Source organism: Parasteatoda tepidariorum, chromosome 12 (genome assembly GCF_982258835.1).
Source record: "Parasteatoda tepidariorum strain Cologne lab strain chromosome 12, Ptep-v5.0, whole genome shotgun sequence".
NCBI classification, from domain to species: Eukaryota; Metazoa; Arthropoda; class Arachnida; order Araneae; family Theridiidae; genus Parasteatoda; species Parasteatoda tepidariorum.
The window spans coordinates 61904217-61918773 of NC_141766.1; the positions used below are offsets into that span (position 1 = coordinate 61904217).

Sequence of the window (14557 nt, forward strand, 5' to 3'; positions counted from 1 at the left end):
GTTCGCAACTTGTACTAGGTTGGGAAATTGAACTAGGGGTTATTTGCATTCAATATGGCTCTATTATTAACAATAAAATAGCTGTCGATGCATGCTAAGTGACGATAAGTTATGTGCAATTTAGTAAATTGTTTCATTAACCTCCTCAGAAAGTTCAACTACTCCAAAGTACCTCAATGATCTATTTTGTTTTTATTTTGTTTGTGCGAGACTAAAGCACACTGTCAAAGAAAACACAAGAGGAAATTGCGATAAAAAGTACCGGCACTCTTGATATTAAGAAAATCTTTTGATGAAAATTTTAACAAAAGAAAAACCTGATCATTTTATCAAATATTACTAAGAATAACTCAGTCTTTTTTTTTTCGAAGATCTTTCTTCAAAGAAGAAGTTTATTTATTTACTTGCTACAAATATTACATCAGGATGATATCGAATAACTGAATAATTAATGAGCTTAACACTTTATTAAATGTGAAAAATTATAAGCATCACTTTTATATTTTTAGAAAAATCACAGGTGGTAGTAAACATTATTTTCTTTTGAATATTTATTTATAAGAACCAAGGCATTCATATTCACCCTTTCTATAAAAGCAACTTAAACATTAATGTTTAGATAGAAAGTACATGATTTTTATAAAATTAGTCTAAAGCATTAAATAACTATTTAGTTCAAAAGCAAATAAGCTGCCGTTCTTGATGTTGTTCCTTGTTAGTATCCTGGAATAAATTTAAGTTGTATTATGGCAATATAGTTTAAGTACGTATACATAAAGTCTGTACTACAACTCCTACCCCATTTAGAATCTGAAAATATTAATTATTGAAGTTATAGCATTTCAAAATAAAGCTGTTTAAAGAAAAGTTCTTTTGAATAACTTTCCTTTTTAAGTAAACGCTAAAAAAAATGTATTTTCTTAACCCTTTGACGCAGATGGGACACCGGTGTGACTTTTATATATTTTTTCTAACACTCTAATTACAAGCAAAAATATATTTTGTTATTTCATAACTATAAAAAAGTGACTAATAGTTAGTAAACAAATTTGCTAGATTATCGGAATTGTATTAGTACTAAAATATAGAATCCAAAAAAAGTAGTTTTAAATTTTTTCCCATTCATATTCAAACATTTATTCATAATTAATTTTGTAAATTAACGAAATTTCAATGATGAATATCTGTTTCTTTTAGATCTCCTAGATATTTTCATTCTGTTTGATAAATTATAATCACAAATTAATCTGATATTACTTTGCACTTTTTGAATATATATATATATATATATATATATATATATATATATATATATATATATATATATATATATATATATATATATATATATATATATATATATATATATATATATATATATATATATATATATATATGTATATATATATATATATATATATATATATATATATATATATATATATATATATATATATATATATATATATATATATATATATATATATATATATATATATATATATATATATATATGTATATATATATATATATATATATGTATATATATATATATATATATATATATATATATATATATATATATATATATATATATATATATATATATATATATATATATATATATATATATATATATATATATAAAGAAGGTCTGTTTTTAAATTAAGGTAAGACAAATAATTGAAAATAAGTGCAAATTTGAAAAATTATTGCTTGGAAGTGATATTTTTCACTTATTTTGACCTAAATTAATACTAAATAATAAAAAAAGGTATGAAAAATGTGTTTAATAAAAATTCCGGGTCAATGGATTAAGCTTTTGTAGATTCTAATTTCTGTTAAAAGGTTTAGTGGATCAGCGTCACCAGTCGTAATCATACGAAGTGAACAGTAGTTTTTGTTTTAAGCGTATTGTGATTAACTTGAACCTGGTCACGTTATTTTTATCCTTGTAAGCCATGATATTCATTCCATGAAAGCAGGTGAGACCAATTTCAGTTTGTTTCATGTGCAGTCCCTTCCAATTCAACCTTTCTTTAGAAATAATAGCATATTCGATAATCACGTGACTCCTCCCCCCCCCCCTACTTTAAGCTGAGCAATTATTGTCGTTATTTTTTTTCATTCCAAACTATTCATGGAATAGAAAAATCGCATGTGTAGTGATAACTTTCACAATAGCTCTACGATCAATAAAATTATTTAGACGTGACTGTTTAGAAATAATTAATCAACTCTTTTACTCTTTGATAAGGTACATTTCATTTTTTTTTTCTGTGCAAAAATAGTTATAATATCTGTAACGGAAACAAGTTTCACTAATCACTTTTTAGTGGATGATAAACTATCTCTCGATGAACTGAATTATGATAAATTTAACTCGAAGCTTTTTGGATCAAATGATAAAAAGTCGTTAGCCAATCGTATTTGATAAGTAACGATAATCAAGTCATAGAAATATATTTCGGTATCTGAAAGCCATGAATAGCATGACTAAAGAGTGTAATAATGTCATTTATCAATTTTTGGATCTTTATTTTTAACCTTTTAATGTTGAAGGAATGATATCCATTCTTATACATGGATACATGCGATTTCGTAAAGTTGGAAATGGTTAGTATGATAATTTCTTGGATTAGTTACTCCATTCCGGATTACTTTTGTGAAAATGAAACAATGTATATAAAAATACTTTTCAGTAATAAGTAGAATGAAATTTGTATCTAAGCAAATTTAATCTGTTCTACTTTTGGCTATCACTTTCATTTCACAATGTCTTAATCACGAAATTTTAGATCAAAGTATAATTTATATTTTTTGGAGTTATTTTTAGCCTTATGCAAAATGAATGATGATTTCGAAAAGTTGAAAATGGTTAATATGATAATTTTTTAGACTGGTTACTTCATTCTGGATTACTTTTACGAAAATGTAATAATGTATAGCTATGTAAAAGTACCTTTATGTAAGAAGTGGAAGAAAATTTGTATTTAACACTAGATTGCCTAAGGAAGTCATTTTGACTGCTTTTAATTTCAATAAGAAAGACAATGATGCATATAAAGACACAATTTCTTAGAATTTTGTACAGCATATAATTTTTTTATTGTTAATATTTACTAATAACTTGTTATATATCTGTAAATAATATAAAAAAATATTAAAAATTAATTTTAAACAAATTCCTTTACACATTATTTATTCTTTTACAATCCAGTCATTTTGACTGCTTTTGGGCAATATAGGTATATACTAAGTTTCAGTCTTTCTAGTGTTAAACAAATTTGATCTGTACTACTTTTGGCTATCACTTTCATTTTATAATGCCTTAGTCACGAGTTTTCAGATCAAAGTAAAAATATTTATATTGTTGGGATATAGATTAATGTAAACATGAAAATTTTGTTTCTCCATAATATATTTCAAGAACTAAATGAATTATTTAAAAATCATATCTTCTTTTGATAAATTAATTGGATTTTTGACTGTTACCCATTGTAGGCCAATTTATTTGATTTATTTAACTATCTAACAGAAAGAAAAGTGCAAAATTAATAACTGGTACAAAAATTTCGATTGAAAAGTTAGATTTTTTTTTTATAGTTGACAAGTTATCAAAAGTGATCTCTTAGTTCATCTAATTATAATGTAGTGTTTGAGGTACATTTTTTTTTCTGTTGCAGGAGATTTCTTATCGTATTTTCATTATTTGCACGTTGCTGATTTTACATCTGAAGTCGCTTTCGTTCTCTAAGCTACAGTTTTTTTAAATGACATTTTTAGTCTAATTTTGCAAAATGTACAAGTTTAAAAACGTGATACGTAACTGGGGGTTCAACAAAACTAAAAATGTAAATATATTTTTATCTTCAGAAAATGTACATAGAAAATTTCTTGAACTCCAAGGTTTCTAACTTTTTTTAAAGTCTCTGTTACTTTTCCCCACATCCTTTTTTTATTTTTATTTTTCACTAAGACAACAAGTTCTTAGCAATCACATTTCAATTTTTTTTTTGCCTTTTTTTAACTTTATTATTAAATTAAGTATTGATGAAATAAATCAATGGGAAATGATATTTGAGTTAGAAATTTTATAGTTCTTTTATAGTTTACTAGAATGTTTATAGTTTACTATTTTATAGTTTTTACTAGAATGATCAAAAGGAAAGAAATATCGTTGTTTCCTACAAAACATGCTTTTTGAGAAAGCACCTTTTAATACACAAAATTTTACTAAAATTCGCCACTTCTTTCTTTCCGAGAACATATGTTGCTAAGATGAATCCTTTTGTGTATTTCTTTCCGTCTGAAATTTCTTTTCAGAAATAATGTATGCACCCTCTTCAAAATGGAGCAACTAAGCGGATGTTTAAAAAAATTTCCTTCTTGAAACTGGCTTTTAACCACTGAACATAAATAAATAAAAAAGTTCTAATGATGCAGCTTTAAAATTATTTTAGTAAAATGGCTTAATAAACCTTCGTTCCCAACTAGCCATTCTTAAAAAGATAAAGCTGACTTTTTATTTTTTATTTTACAAGTTACGTCTACATCTGCGTTGAATAAAAAATTTTCTCTTTTAAAAAGTAATGCTCCACCGTAATATTGTGCACACAGAACAAAAAAGAAACTTTCTTAATAAATTAGTATTTATTTTGCTGAAGCAAAATAGTCGAGTTCATTGTACTATTTTGATAATACAAATGTTAACATTTCAATCTGAACTTAGAAGACACAGTGGTTTTTAAAAGCTGAAGTGTTAAATAAATAAAAATATATTAACGATAGAGCTTTAAAATAATATTAACAAAACAGCTTAATAAAAAGATTTTGCCCCACTTTAACCCTCTCAGATCTTCCAACTTCTTACGCTTTTCTTGAGGTAGATAAGTTTCTGTTTTAATGTATGATTCTTTGTCTTATAAATTTGACTCAAATTTATCTTTCACGCCACTATATGTAAATAATTCATAAGTTCATATGAAACTCCATTTTGTTCTCTCGTGGTGAGGAATTTTGAATGTAAGTGAAATTATCAAAACTTCTGAGAGCTTCAGTTTTTAATTGTCTGCACCTCCATGAAACAGCGTAGTAGTTGGTAGTCTTGCCCTTTAATAACCAGACATAAGAATATCTTTATATACAAAAAAACTTCTATGTGAAAAAAGTAGCAATACATATTCATAATTGCCAACTTGTACGGCAGTTGAGAAATAATTTTCTTAGTAGTAGCAACATTAGCGTTTTGGCGTAATAACTCTTGACGTTAAAGTTTCAAAAAATTTTTTAAACTACAATGATGAATCAATAATTTAAAAAAAAAATATGTAGATAAGATCTATTTGTAGGGTAATTATGCTTATAGATGTCTCAGTTTTGCTTTTAGGAAATTCTTCCCAACTTAATTGTTGTTTTACAACCACTTTGTAAAATCTTTATCAACGACCATACAAATAGGCAGATATGCATATTCCTTGATACCAAGTGGATATTTTTTTTATTATCAATCACTTCTTTAATTATAAAAAAAACATTGTCCTCTGACTTAAGATCCAAAAATAAATATTTATACTAATACATTATGGTAGACAGAAATATCTTCTTTCAGTAAAATAAATTTTAATATTGAAACACTTATGGTGCCAAAATTTTCTTTTCGCAGAAAAGGTATCGTCCTTTTAAAACTTTGACACAGATGGGGCAGTCGTGTTCATTTTGTATTTTTTTTTACCTTCTAATTACTACGAAAAATACATTTTGGTACATTAAATAAATTTTAAAAAAAACAGCCTAATAGTTACTAGAAGTATCTGTTAGATTATGGGAATTATATTTATTCTAAACTATAAAATTCAAAAAAAGTAGTTTGAATTTTTTCCCGTCATATTCAAAAATTTATCAATAATTGATTTTGAAAATTAAAGAAATTTTAATGACGAATTACTGCTTCTCTGAGATCTAAATAGCTGCAAATAAGTGCAAATTTGAAAATATTTTGTTTGGAAATTAGCCGTGTTTGGAAAATTTTACCTCTAAAGCAGAAAAAGACACCGGTGTCTCATTTCATAACCATAAATTATTATAAGTCTAAATATAATATTTTTCACTTATTTTGAAATATGTGAAAAATATCATATTCAGCATTTAATAATTGTTAAAACAAAATTAAAACAAAATAATGAAAAGAGGGTGAAAAATATGTGTAAAAGTGTAAAAAGGAAGCTAGGAACAAATGTGTAAACTAATGTTTGTCTTGCGACTTTTCAAAAGATTCTCCTTTTTTCCAAAAAAGTAAAAGGTGGTAGCATATGTGTTTATGTTTAGCATTGTAAATAAATTACACAATTTGACTTTTTTTTAATACCACGTATTAAAGTTTTTCTACTAATTTATAAAAAGAATGCAATACTTTTTCATACTTATTTCAAAGCATATATGAAAGTTGTTCAAATGCTAGTTCCAACAATAATAATTAATCTTTTGAAATCGAGTAAGTAACAGTTGTTTGAGAAATCTGAAAATTAAAAATAACAAATTATTCTGTTGGCGTATTATAACGTGAAAGTTGCGGGAAGTTGTTTGGTAGGCGTCGCAAAATAACAGTTTGCGTGTTACTCAACACGCAGTTGCGTTTTCAAAGTTAGAAAGTTATGCGAATATTAAACGAATAGTCAAAGATCGCAGCATTTCAGAGACTTTGCGATTCATGAAGTTTGCTAATGAACGATTCCACCGTAAAGTTGGCTGTATAATGAGTTTACTGTATAATCTTACCATGTTGAAACTTTTGATAAATGCACTATCATCTTTCTCAAATTGAGCATAATTGTTCTCAGCTGTGATTTTAATATTATTGAAAATTAAGCTTCGTGTCGTTTATTTGTTCCAAAGAGTTATTGAAATGAGAAGTTTATTTCGCAACAGTCCCATTATCAAGTATTTTTGTAGGCAATGAAAAAAATTTGGTTGATTTGGTTGTCAGTTTCTGGTAAAATGGAAACACAAAATATGCAAGTTTTTTTTATTTTGACACAAACATGTATGCAGGCTTGTGTTCTCATTTGAATGAACGTCTTGTCCTTGCGAAGTTGAAAAAAGCAATTAGCACAAGTTGCAAAAGTACATCATATGGATGCATCCTGGGTGATGGTGGGATTCGAGCCCACCATGCATGCAGTAGTTGGCGCTCGAGGCAGATAGGCCACGGAGTAGGTGCATGATTTATTAGTTTATGGCTTTTAAAAATTTGAGTGATAGCTAGAACGTGAAATTATCTAGAACTCTTAATTAAAAAATTGCTATAACTATCTTCTATTTTCTGCAAATTATTAATTATTCCCAAATTACTATTGTGTGTTTATTGTCGTGTGAATTGTATTCTTGTTGTTGACATTGTTTAACATCTTATTGACATTGTTTGCTGTCTAGCATATTTCTCCTCAACGTACAATTATTACTGCTTACATTAATAATGGGAGGGTAAAATGTCAGGTCCCGGTTAAGCGCCCAAATTTAAGGAACTTTTGTTATCTCGTAATTTAAATGAAAATTTTACTCTCGCGTATATAAAGTAATTTTTTTCTTCAAAGTCCAAAATAAAACTTTCACAAATTAAAGAATTTGAAAGTTTATTAAATATTTCGTGACTTTACTTTCTTTACCTAAAAAAGAAGCACAGAAGTTTTTACGCGTCATTGCGCGGTCATGTTAGTAAAAAAAAAAAAATTATAATGGTATTCACACTGTTATCTGAATATCAAGCGTAAAACACTGTGCAAAACGTTACACTACTTAACTTCAAATTAAGACATTTTAATTCAGCATATTAATGTATGAGATAGTTGCTGTTGTATGATGCACGAATCTTAGCAAAATTTCTAAAAGAACATTCCAAAACACATCACTTTATCTTTCCAATTATTTTAAAAAATTTGTTTCTGTTAGAAAATCTCTGCGAGAGTTTCTGTTCTCAAAACAATAAATTGGAAATGTAAAGCTGTGAATTTTCCGAAATCCGTTTTGAAATTTCGCTACTAGGTTTTTAGTTTTCTGACGAGGCTGGTTAGCTTACAGAAAATGCATAATATGGTACGTTGAAATTAAATTTGGAGAGTAATTAAAGTTGATCAAAAAGCATTTTAATCACCCACAATGATATTTCTTAATGGTAAGAGCCTTTGTCCGGTATTTCCTATGCTGATTTTCTTTTAAAAAAATTTTTAGGTTAAGAGGAATTGCTCGGTGCTGATTTTTTAATTACATTAATGTCTTTTATACTTAAAGTTGGTTGGCCTTTTATTTTGTCTGCATACCAATAATAAAACGGTTTTCTGTAAAAAAAGAAGTTGATTCGCCTTTATGACCTTAAAAAAGAAGAACAAACTCACCTGTTTACTAACTGGTATTTTATAATTAAACAATTATCATGTGAAAGAAAGTCAATTTTTTAGTATCCATAAAATTGAATATTCAAACAGTTTATGAAAAAACAAAATTTGCATTTTCATTAGTTTTGAACGTCAGGTAAATAAAGGAACTATAAGTTAGTTTCAGATTCAATTTACCACTTAATATATTACAATTCAATACATCATAATATCAGTTCTCTTAAATAAGTTTTATTTTAGTCTCATTTATGTCCTCTTAAGTGGAACAGCTTGCTTGCTTCCCATATGGTAAAACCAAAATAAGCTCTCTTAATTAATTATACTCTAATCTCGGTTAAAGCATTATGCAAGGGTCTGACGAGATATTAACTCTTTTGATAATTTGTTTTATGGCTCTTTAAAGATAAACTCACTGCTATTAGTATGATTTGTCTTTTCTCAATGAATTTTTGATGAAATGCAAATTATTTTAGAGTCAAAATTGAATTAATTTGTTATTTTTACTATCCACATTAAAAATAATTTCTAAAATGATGCGCTTTTATACCTTAGATAATTAAAAAATAATGAACTTTAGTAAGAGAATGGAAAATGATTTCTCAACTTTAAGCTCTATTTAACTTGGAAAGGGTAGCTAATAAAATGATATATCTAATTTATTTTTATAGTTCTTTTAGAAAACAACATTTCATTATGAAGTAAATTAGCAGCGCAATTTATTTTATCGATAATTTTATGAGGAATTAATCAACAACTTATTTGCTTTAATTATTCCTATTTCGTTTTTGATTGATATACAGCTTTTACATTTACTTATGTGAAATCATTCAACTAGAAAAATAATTAATTTTCAATTTATTTACTGAAATTTAAAGCATTACTAAAGTTTTTATACATATTTTAGTTGTTAAATTTATTTAATTCAACTTTAATAAACAAAACACCTTAAAATGTTCTTATAGAAACATTATTTTACATAAAGCTGCTAGAAGTATTTAATTTCCCCTTGCTTTAACCTACTAGTCTTTGGTTCTTAAGATTTTTCTTTTTCTATTGTCATGTTTACGCGATAATTTACTTCATAGAGTTTAATTTAAAGGAATATAACTTCATGGAATTAAATTTAAAATTTCGACCGAATTTAAAATTTTACTAAATTTACATAAATTTTGATATGCTATCTTATAAGAGAAAAAACTTTATTTCCATTCTAAAGCAGGAGTATGAGGAAGGCGTTTATTATAAAGAAGGATTACTTAAAAACGTTTAATAATTTTCAAAATATTTAAGTTTTTTGTCCTTTCTAAAGCCCAGATAATTCTTCACGGAACGATGGTAAATATAACTAAAAATTATAGCTTTACTTCACCTAACCTGTGGCTTTTTCCTTGTCGAAAGAGGATTATTTAAAAAACTTCTTTCAACTCATTTAACTTTACAACCAAACCTTATTGCTGAAAATGCCATTGAACTTAGTTTGAAATGAAAGAAATTTTTGCATCGATTCCGCATCATCATCATAGCCAGCAAAATATATCACAAAAACTCAAACATCAATGCTTTATCGATAAAACAATCATCGAGATATCATTAGAAACTAGTAAAGAAATTCTAAAGCATGTAATTACCGAGAAATATTCATATCGAAAGTGACGTACCATTACCACAACCTTAACTAATTAGGGTGATAATTTGCATATTTTTCGTCCATTCCATTAAGCTAAATTATTAACATGTTTGGCAATGATATAGAAGTAATGAAATAAATAAAATTCAGAACCGGCACGAATGGCAATTCTAAATCTGGTTCTCAGTGTCTATATCCTGTAATTTTCAAAGCCTCCTTTTACACCTACACTTGAAGAAGGGGCCTTGGGATCCGTATGAAAACTGACTACGCCCAACTAAAACCATGGTTTTGGTACCCCTCCTTACGTTTTACATGTTATAGCCAAGTTGAAATACATCACTTTAATTGTGTCTTGACTAAAGAAGAAGAGTACCTCCCAAGTTGAATTGTTGTTTGAATTAATACAATTAATCCCTACTTCTGGATAAAGGAGGTGACTTAATAAATTGTTATTTTAGTTGGTGTAGAATCCTGAAGATAATATGCTCGTCACTTTGAGAAAAAATTCCTATAATAGGATTGTAGTTAAAGTTGAAAAGGAAGAGGGGGGTGAAGAGTTTTGATTATACGCCAAAAAGAACTAAAGACTTTTAAATAAAGTAGCTATTTTTCACCAACTGTCAACAACTTCGCTGTTTCATCTTTTCTTTAAATATTTACTGTTACCTCAAATCACTATAAACACGAGTACCTGGAAATTTTATATTAGCTGAGTTATAAAACTTTTTTTCTTATTTAGATTAGGAAGATTAAAAGTTAAAAGAACTTTCTGTTGAAGCTTATCAGATAGTTATTTCACTTATGCTTGTAATAGTTTTATTGCCATTTACGATGCATTTTGAAAAATTACATGTTGGATAAAATGGGAGATAAGACAGTAAAATAATGAGAAAAAGAAGGACATGTTTTAAAAATGTAAATTGAAAAAATTTAAATTGTTATCAACCCTTTCAAGAATAGTCAACAGTTCAATTTTAACCAAGCAAACCATTATTGGGTGCGACCTTAGACTATATAGTCTAAGGACAGCGACGTGCTTTAGCTCTTCGCTGTTTAAAGAAAAGTGGTTAATAAACGTTTAAAAGCAATTAATTTTACATTTCTAGCAATTTGTAACTTTTGTTGAATTTGTGTGTGTACACCGGAAAGGGTCAAATTTAGGATGTGAAGAGAGTTTCTCGTTTAAGCTACCACTTTAATATTAATTAGTTAAAAATATAATATGTATAAGCTAAATGCGCATCCTTTCGCTGCAAATAGCTGTAAAAAAAAAACTTGAGATCATTAATAGCCAATTTAGACTTTTTTTCTTCTATTTATTTTCTTTTTCAAGCCCAGTTTCTACAAACGAAATAATTTTCTTGCGTATCATGTTAAAAGTGTGTTGGAATTCAAAAAATATAATGTACTTTTTCTATTTGGGAGGAATATATTTGAAGTTTTCTTATTTTTTTCCATTTTGACATCAGTCAAAGATCTCCATTTTTGATAAATAAAAAATATTTTAAAACTCTTCATAAATAATGATCAAAAACCTTTTTAAATGAGTAGATAAATGTATATTCACATACAAATAATGTTTCGAAGCGTTTTTGTTATAAATTTAGTCACCACACATAAGCTAACTACTTGCAAAGATGTAGCCTAGGTTAAAGTTGCAGGGAAACTTTTCATTTTTGACAAAAATTGTCAGAATTGGAAAGATTTTACCCATTTTTGACTATTTATATCAAAAATTTTGCATTTTTAAAAAGCAATGTTGCATGCAATCAGAAGCATTTCCAAATATCATTAATAAAATGTTGAAAACCTGAAATATTTCAACGTCTTTTTGTCGTTCAAGGAATTAAATATTCCATCCTAATTTTTTTCTATATGTATTGATTAGTATTTCATAAAATTTTAATCATTGTTTTCTTGATCTAATTATTTATGTTTCGAACCATTTACAAGTAGCATTTTAAGGAACTCATGCATTCAACTTTTTAAAACAATGAATTTTTTTTTCAAAGCTGGCACATTAACATTAAAAAAAAAGTTGTTTCAGAACTAGAAAAAAAAAGAACTACGAAGTAATTTCTTATAAGTTATTACTTATGTCTAAGTTATAATTTTATTCGATGAAAGATGCAGGCAATTATCCCAGTAAATCAGGAAAAGGGTTCCCACGGACTTCAAAAGTAATAACAATACGAAGATGCGACTCGATCGTTGAATACATCCTTAAGCGCCACAATATGTTATTTTTAATCTGAAATATATCTATAAAAGTGCTGCCTTACCACATCAAAATAAAAATGTTTTTAACGTAAATTTGTGAACATTCTTAATTTTTTTTAAGGACAGTGCTTTTCATAAATTAAATATGTTGACAATTTTCCAGGATAAATATTTTTTGGAGGGCCACAGGAAGTTCTGCCGATGCCTAGTTTAAAAGAAAAATATAGAAAACAAAAAACTAATACAGAAAGAAGATCTTCAAATACTATTTACTAAATTTTTTAAGGCCATGCCATGATTTTTCAAAACAGAACTACGTCCCCTGCAATGGCCAAGTGGAAAAAAAATATAAATAAGAAGAGGAAAAAAGAAACATAATGATGTGAATTCTACCTTAAAATCAATTTACAGCAATTTTTTTTTTCACAGGAAATGATCAACTATGCGTATCAAAGCAATTACATTTTATGGGAGGGTAGTTTTTGGGATCTTGTACAAAAAGTCAAGAATAACAATATATATATATATATATATATATATATATATATATATATATATATATATATATATAATTAATTAAAATTATAACAAAATGTGGTAATCTTGGTTTAGTTTAGTTGATTTACAATGATTCTGAATTCAACTACTTATAAATTGTTTGGATAAATGTATAAATGTTCGAACAATATACTTTAAAGCATTACATATTTTCGGTGTTAAAATAATCTTGCTTATAAATTGAATGTTATAATGCCATGTAAAAAAAACTATTAATCAATAAGAGTAAAATGTGGCAGCTAAGCTATATACGCTACTAAATAAAGGGTTATGAAAGCATACCTGTTAACTTTTGTGCTTTTCAAAATTGATTTTCCGAAGTGGTAGTAAACTATTTATTGCCAAATCAAATACATATTTATAAACTTTTATGTTTCAATAGAACTTAATTAAAGCAACGTACAGTAATCACTCATTTATATATATTTAACTCACTCATTTGTAGCTATAGTAAAAAACATCTTTAATTGAATTCTCACTCTAAGAATGAAATAGAAAAGCGAAAGTATTACCTATGACTTCAAAAATAAAATAAGATCTTCCGAAAAAATCGCAAGAATTGGCACCGGTACTAAGAGCAGGATGCAGTAACTGGAGACTAGAAGAAAGTAAAAAGTTTTAATTAATGAAATGAAGGAATCTATTAAAAAATATTAAAATTAGCAACTTTTACTAGAAAATTTCTTTCAGTTTACTATTGAAGATGATTGCAACGAATCTCCTCGCTTTAAACATGCACAATTTGCAATCGAATAATTAAATAAACAGAATAATTAAAAATATAGTTTGTACCACTTCTTATATTTTAGTCCACCTAAAGCATCCCTGTAAAAGTTAAATTAGAACATTTTTAAAGTGATGAGACCTAGACGTGCCATTTGAGTGGAAAGTGTTAGAATGTTTGTTTCTATGTTGTTGTTTTTTATTCATTTTTTTTCTTTACCAGCTATTACTGTATATTAGTATGAGGCTCATTTTTCATTTTTCGATCCTCGCATTAGACTTCAGAATTTTAACTTGAATTCAGATTTTTTTTATTTCCCCCCCCTTACTTTCCAGTCTATTGAAGCAATTACGTGCTAGAGTAATACCAGCCTTTTAGTGAAATTGGATTACTTTATATTCTACTTTTTTAAAATAAGATTATGTTTTATTCCTTTACCGTGCTTAATTTACCACTCTTTAATAATCAGTGGACGAAGTAATGTTAGAATAATTAAGGCATTTTTTCGATTACTTTTAGAGGAAGCAAAATGATAACAATAATAAATTTAATTATTTAGCTTTAAAACAGATAGCGGTGTTATTTTTAAATTAAAATTAACCCTTTTGCACTCAGATGTTCCTACGGAGGCAACACTTTAAAATTAAGAAATTTTGTGCCTTAATAATTAGTGACCACATAATTTTGAAATTGTATAACAATAGTATATTGCGTATTTTAAATGCTTAAGTGCTGATGCTAAATCAAACAGCATTTAAAAGTACTCGGAGAGCAGAGGGTTTGTTAAATTAAATTAGAACATTTTATTACATTTTATGAATGCAGTTTCAACGAACCAAATTATAATATAAATGTTTTGATACTGTATAATGTATCAAAAATCTGATAAATATATCAAACTATTTTATTCATTTGACATTTAGTCGAAAATAATATACTTCAGTCACATTCTCATTTTTCGGAGTGATTTTTCTTATTTTAATTGCCAGTAAACTAGAATACATTAAAGAAAATAATTTTATAAAAATGTGGGAT

At 26.9% G+C, this 14557-nt stretch overlaps 1 long non-coding RNA gene across 6 annotated transcripts in view; it reads left to right on the plus strand.

Moving 5' to 3' along the window:
• LOC107447505 (uncharacterized) overlaps positions 1 to 14557 on the plus strand; it is a 290115-nt gene that overhangs the window by 60099 nt on the left and 215459 nt on the right. The window lies entirely within an intron of this gene.